Source organism: Triticum aestivum, chromosome 7B (genome assembly GCF_018294505.1).
Source record: "Triticum aestivum cultivar Chinese Spring chromosome 7B, IWGSC CS RefSeq v2.1, whole genome shotgun sequence".
Taxonomy (NCBI): Eukaryota; Viridiplantae; Streptophyta; class Magnoliopsida; order Poales; family Poaceae; genus Triticum; species Triticum aestivum.
This window is the reverse complement of record NC_057813.1, coordinates 18,421,542-18,427,674: the sequence shown is the minus strand read 5'-3', so window position 1 is coordinate 18,427,674 and position 6,133 is coordinate 18,421,542. Positions and strand designations below refer to the sequence as shown.

Here is a 6,133-nt window from a genome sequence, read left to right as displayed (position 1 = left end):
CGTAGCGCTCCAACACAAGTCTGTTTCGTCCGTTTTGCTGTACGCCACACCCCTCCCGATCAAGAGGACCCCCGTTTCGACCGTAGGAGGTCTGTTTCCTCCGTTTTGCGGTACGCCACACCCCTCCCGATGAACAGGATCCTATTTCGAACATGGCCGGTCGAACACAAGGCCGTTTCCTCGGTTCTGCGGTACGCACGGCCTCATTTCCATCGCCTGTTCCTTCCAAGCCCTCCCGATGAACACGTCGATGCATTCCGTTCCGACCCAGCCGGTTGGCTCCCCATGAACACGAGACGACGCTGTTTCTCTGTTCCGACCAGCCAATGTATACGAGCCCTGGCCGTACGTATATATGCGCGAGTAGGCGTTCGAGACCCCGCCCGTATGTACACATACGTGGCCGCGCACTAGCCGCTGTACGTACGTGTACATGCTACGTGCGCGCCTCTACTATGACACGTGTGTGCCTCTACTACGACATGTGCGCGCCTCTACATCCACCAGTATGTACGTACACGTTCGTGACCAGAATGACAACGCTACGTACGCTTCGACCAGGTGCCACTACAAGAATGTTGTTGATCCAGGACAACCCCAAACCTTCACAGATCACTATGAAACTGTCACAGACGTCCATCGGCGACGTTTTTGAAAACCATCATGTATTCCCTGTCATAGATTGGTCTTCGTGACGGTGGGCCAAAATCTTCACAAATTGTGTCGAACCATGATGATCCTTGGCCGTCATAGATCAGCACTAAGCCCATTCAATTTGGGCCAGGCCTGGGCCTCGCCTGGACCTTTGTGATGACTCAAAACCATCACAGAATTCATGATGTGGCATGCGCATGGACATGATGGGCTAAAGGCCCATGTAGTGGCCGGCCCAATTACACTTTTGGCATTATGTTTTCAGCCCAATCTGGTCTGTTAACCTATTTCCTTCAGTCCAATTTGTTAGCCCATTTGTAAAGGTTTAGCCCATTATATGTTTCCTATGGTACAACCCGTTAACCCATTTCCTTCTGTCTAGCAACCCTATCTAATTTCAACCCATTTAAGCTTCACTTTGTTCAGCCCATTGTGTTTTTTTAATCCAGTATGCTATTGTTGGGACGAATTAATTCAGCCCTGATTGCTAGTCAATTTCGGCCCAGCTATAGTGCAACACCCAGCCCAAAGCTTCAGTTGATTGAGCCCATTATTATTTTTAGCATGGACACAATTTCTAGGCCTGCTTATTTCAGTGTGGTTTGCCAACGAACTTCATCCCAGTTTGGTCTGCTTAGCCAACCAATTTCAGCCTTGTTCCAGTCCATCATCAACCCAGGTCAAAACAGTAAATGATTGCTTCTAAACTATACATCAATGTTATATATGAACAACAATATATTACAGAACATAATAATGTGACAACATAAATTAAGTTCCCACATCAGATCACACATGTTCTGATCCAACATAAATATGAAACTACAATCACTCTGGTGTCACAAATTACCGCGGCTGCATGATATACATGAATAGTTCGCATGCAATTTCAACAGCAAAAGCATTACCAGATAACTTCCAACAAAAGCATGGCACCAGCAAAATATCACACATTGCCATCACCTTAGTGCAATATACTGTTTCAACAACCACACCTTTCCCTGTAGCTGAACTTGATCACCTCTGGCTTAGCAAAAGGTCAAGTTTTGCATCCATCTCCAATTGCTTCTTCTTGTACTCCTCTTCTTGTCTGACCCTTGCTTCTTCTGATTCCTCTACCTTCTTAGTCAAGGTGTGGACAAACTCTCGAAGCTCTGCATTACCTTTCTTCTCTGCTGCCAGTTGTGCTTCAAGGTTGGTATCACTAGTTCTCTCACGCACACTGGATCCCCACATGCTGAAGAAACTTAGGCTTCTTGGTGTGCTGAGTGAGCACCTCAGATACAACCTTAGTCGCAGAGATAGGTTGTTGTCCATCTTTAGTAGGTTGAGAGACCTTCTCTTCCATTTTATTCTAGCAATGCAAGCAACAAACAAACATAGTTATGAGGTTATGAGACAGCTTTGCAACAAGACATAAAAGACAAATAGGTAACCTCCCTTGGTTTGATCACATGTATGTATATGATGTACAGATGAAGACATCTAATTATGCAAAAGATTAAGTTCATGTGAACCCTGACTACTGGATCTATTGAAAAAATTAAACATTGTGATATGGTTAGCACTCTTCAAACCCTGACTTACAATTGCAGATTGTACAGTCTCGGTGTACCCTTTCTTCTTGTTGCTGTAGTGGCATTCTTTGAACAAATCCACTACAGTGGGTTCTTCATCTTTGTATTTTTCTCCCTGAAACAACATATATGCAGCAAGCTTACTTTTGTATTCACTGCTGCTTTAGATTCAATAACTATGAAGAAGTGCACTTGACTTTATTCATTTGTTTAGGATAAGATAACATTGGCTAGATAAAGCATTTATTGGCTGGAGCCAGGGAAACATTATATACAATAACTCTGTAAAAACAAAATTTCCCAGGTAGAATCCACAACCACAAGCCTGACTTACCAAATTGTCACGGTGCACGCGATAGCTGTGCGAACCAGTTGTTTGATGGAACTTAACCTGTGCTCGGTTAGCTTTGTTCTTTTCACAGATTTTCTGCATCAAAAGATCAAATACATGTAAGGCACTTTGTAGGTTAGCATCTATCTTTTTGGGATTCTTCTACTGGTGATGAAGAAAGGCCCGAGGTGTGTTTCAACTTTTAGGCAATCTAATCAAGCAAGGCAAAATCCTGAATGTCATACCATCATAAAAAAGTTGTGTGCACTTCCCCAATTTCTATCCAGAAATTTATGGCAATGCTCCCATGAAGAATGCATGCAGCACTAGACTTGTAAAATAGCAGCTATAGCAAGCTACCAGACAAGAGAGATAGATAAAAGCATCTAATTGTGCAGCCCTGGTATAAGCGCATAAGCAATTTCATAAATTAGAAAATGGCAAATAAAATAACAATGTAATATGTGTAACAAATAAATTGATGTTATTTTGTCTTATAAATTTGTTTAAAAATCATTACCCTGCTTTCCCCCTTTATATTACAAATAATTTTTATGTACAAATTTTGATCAACAAAATGGACCCAATTGGTATTTGAATGATTATTTCATTTATAACAATGAATAACTTGCAACTCAGTACTGTTTCCATTCCTAAATCAAGGACATATTTAACTGTATTATGGCAAACATCTGAGGATGAAGGGAGTATCTTTTTGGTCTTGCTACTTTAAATTATGTAAAACTGATATTACATGGATACACATATTAAAGTGTTTGGATCTTTACAATTGGTCACTGATTAATTGATGAGTTGCATGACTCTGCTCATCGTAGTTTAAAATATGATGCTTAAAGTTACACATGTGCGTGTGTGTGTATATCACTTTCTCAAGAAACTTTATCAGATATATATATTGTTCAGTGCCTTAGATGCATGTAAAGAGAAAACACTCATGTCTCACCCAATTGTGTAGACGTGCAGTTGTATGGACCTTATCTTACTTGAAAAAACTAAGTAAATGAATATTGATAATCTATGGTACACGAAATGAACGTACCCATGCCATATTGTAAAATCAGGTATAGATGTGCCAGTGGGAAAATGCTAATGGTGGTTGCTATCCTGACAATCACAGCAGAATTTAAAACAATCACAGCAGAATTACTACTATTCTACTTCTATTTGTTTGCAGCAGAACTACTACTCCTACTACTCATTTGCACACAATTAGCAGAATTTAAAACTATCACATCAGCAATATGGAGGATGGGGATGAGGGGATCAGAATGGATGGGAGAGCAAGGATCGGGGTTCGTGCTGGTTAGCGTCGCCCTGACATGTGCTAAACATGTCAACCTCACCCCGGTAGGTTGTATTGCGTCAGGTTTCCACTTTCTAGCCCTGGCACCATTCTGACTCATTCCATATCACGAGGCGCACATGAACGTGCTAGATAACGACCGCCCTGGTGGTCGACCGCCATAAGTCCACACTCTATGCCAGTGTAGTCTCTGCCATATACTCCCTCCGTTAAGAAATATAAGAGTGTTTAGATCACTACTTTAGTGATCTAAACACTCTTATATTAATTTACAAAGGGAGTACTACTTTTTGAATGAATCTAAAAACTACACTTAAAGTTTTAAATCAAAGAATCCCAAAAGGTACAAGCAAAGAGTTAGGTTTTCAAGAAGTGTATACCATCTTTTGGGGATTCTTCCAGTTTTCCACAAGGGCATTCCACTGGTCATCAGTCATCGATTTGACAGGAGAAATTCTCGTCACCAAATTGAGTGGGAAAGGATTAAAATACTTCTGCTTGAGCCTGTACCATTATTGACGGACTGCAGACTTCATCATTTGAGTACAAGCCTTCATAACTGGTGCAGCTTCTGTGTCCATATGGAACTTTATCTAGACAGAAGAAAACACATGAGTAAGAATCACAATATAGACGTTGAGTTTAAGTACATAAATAAAATAAAATAAAAGACATCTGGATATCTCTCCATACAGGAATCTTGTGTTCACGAAAAGAGTTGTCCTATCTTTTTTTTGCGAGGTAACAGAGTTGTCCTATCTTTTCAATTGCTTTTCTTAAATCTTTACTTTTCCATACAATCTAGAAAGTAGATTAGGTAACTATCAAAAGATAATGAAATAGAAAAGAAAAACACCATCCTAGTGCAAAGGCAACTACAAATTCATAAGCTACGACAATCATCTCACCCAAGGTTGCCGCATCTAAATGCTAACAGCTGACTACAGGAGCAATGACAGTAATCTGTCCTGAAGAGCAAATAAATCTTTAGCAAAACATAATTATCTTAAATCATTAGTAGTTTGCTTTTGTGATAATCTTCTCCCTAATGTAGCATACATGACTATAATTTGTATAAATTGAAGGCCATTATTTCTCTGGAAGTGTTTAATATCAAATAGTCTATGCAGATAACAGTGGAAGGTGTGAGACTAATGAGAATGGGGCGAAGGTTTGTCGGTTACATGCTGTATTTGACTTGCATTTGCTAACTGATATGTAGCTTGCTAGTCATTGAAGAGGGGAAAGGCCTAGACTGTGTACTTACACCAATTTTGCCGACAAAATCTTGGAAGATCCCAGTGTTGTCCTCTTTCTTGTAATCCTTCCAGCACTGAAGCACAGGCACATGGTTTCTGACAGCAATATTGCATTCAGTTGCAAATTTTGCAGCAAGAAGAGGAAGCTCCGGCCTTATCTTTCCTTCCGGGATAATGAGTGGCATTTTGGCCCTCCGAGCTCGACTGATCCTATTGAGACCTTTCCCCATATTGCTTCCCCTTTCCCATTGTTCCTCTACTAGTTGCACGCCTACAAATAAGAAAAATCAGCAGCAACTAAGCTCAGAAAATAGCCAAGACAATATGTTGGTGGTCCGATGGCAGCAACAATTAAAGAGCAAATGGTAGTAATAAGAGAAGCTAATGATCTATGCACTAGTACATGATATCACAAGCTTAAAGAGTTGATAGCAGAGCAGATAAACAAATGAAGAATGGCAAGGAACATTTTCACAAGCATAATCAACTTTGTGCAAGTAATATTTTTTATCAGTTTCTTTTGGTATTCAAAACACAAGAAAAGCGACCACAAATGGTTGTATGGCATGCAGTTGCAAAACTCAGCATATACTACATATCCAAAACAATAGCTAAGCCGCCTCTATTCAGAAGAAGTGCCCACAATGGTATTACATAGCAATGCCTGCAATGGTATATCATATTACATGCCGTAACCATGACTTGAAGGATATCAAGAATGAATGTTCACAAAATTAAGCATATACGATTGAATTGCTAAATTCAGAATCTACACAGAAAGATGCAGTCAACAAGATATGAAATTAGGATTCAGATTAAGCATATATGATTGAATGGATGAATTCAAATTCTAAAGTTTCATCTCACTGATAAATGTAGAATAAAGTCAGTAGAATAACAACCGAAGAGGCTGGTTGTCATCACCTTCCTTGTTCACCATCTGGTTGTGCTCATCAGGCTGGGCAACAAGATAACTTCCATTGGCCAT

The 6,133-nt window shown here is 40.1% G+C and overlaps 1 pseudogene; it reads right to left on the bottom strand.

Annotated features, from left to right (window-relative positions):
* Positions 1-1,671: 1,671 nt before the first annotated feature.
* Positions 1,672-6,133, bottom strand: LOC123157572 (uncharacterized; annotated as a pseudogene).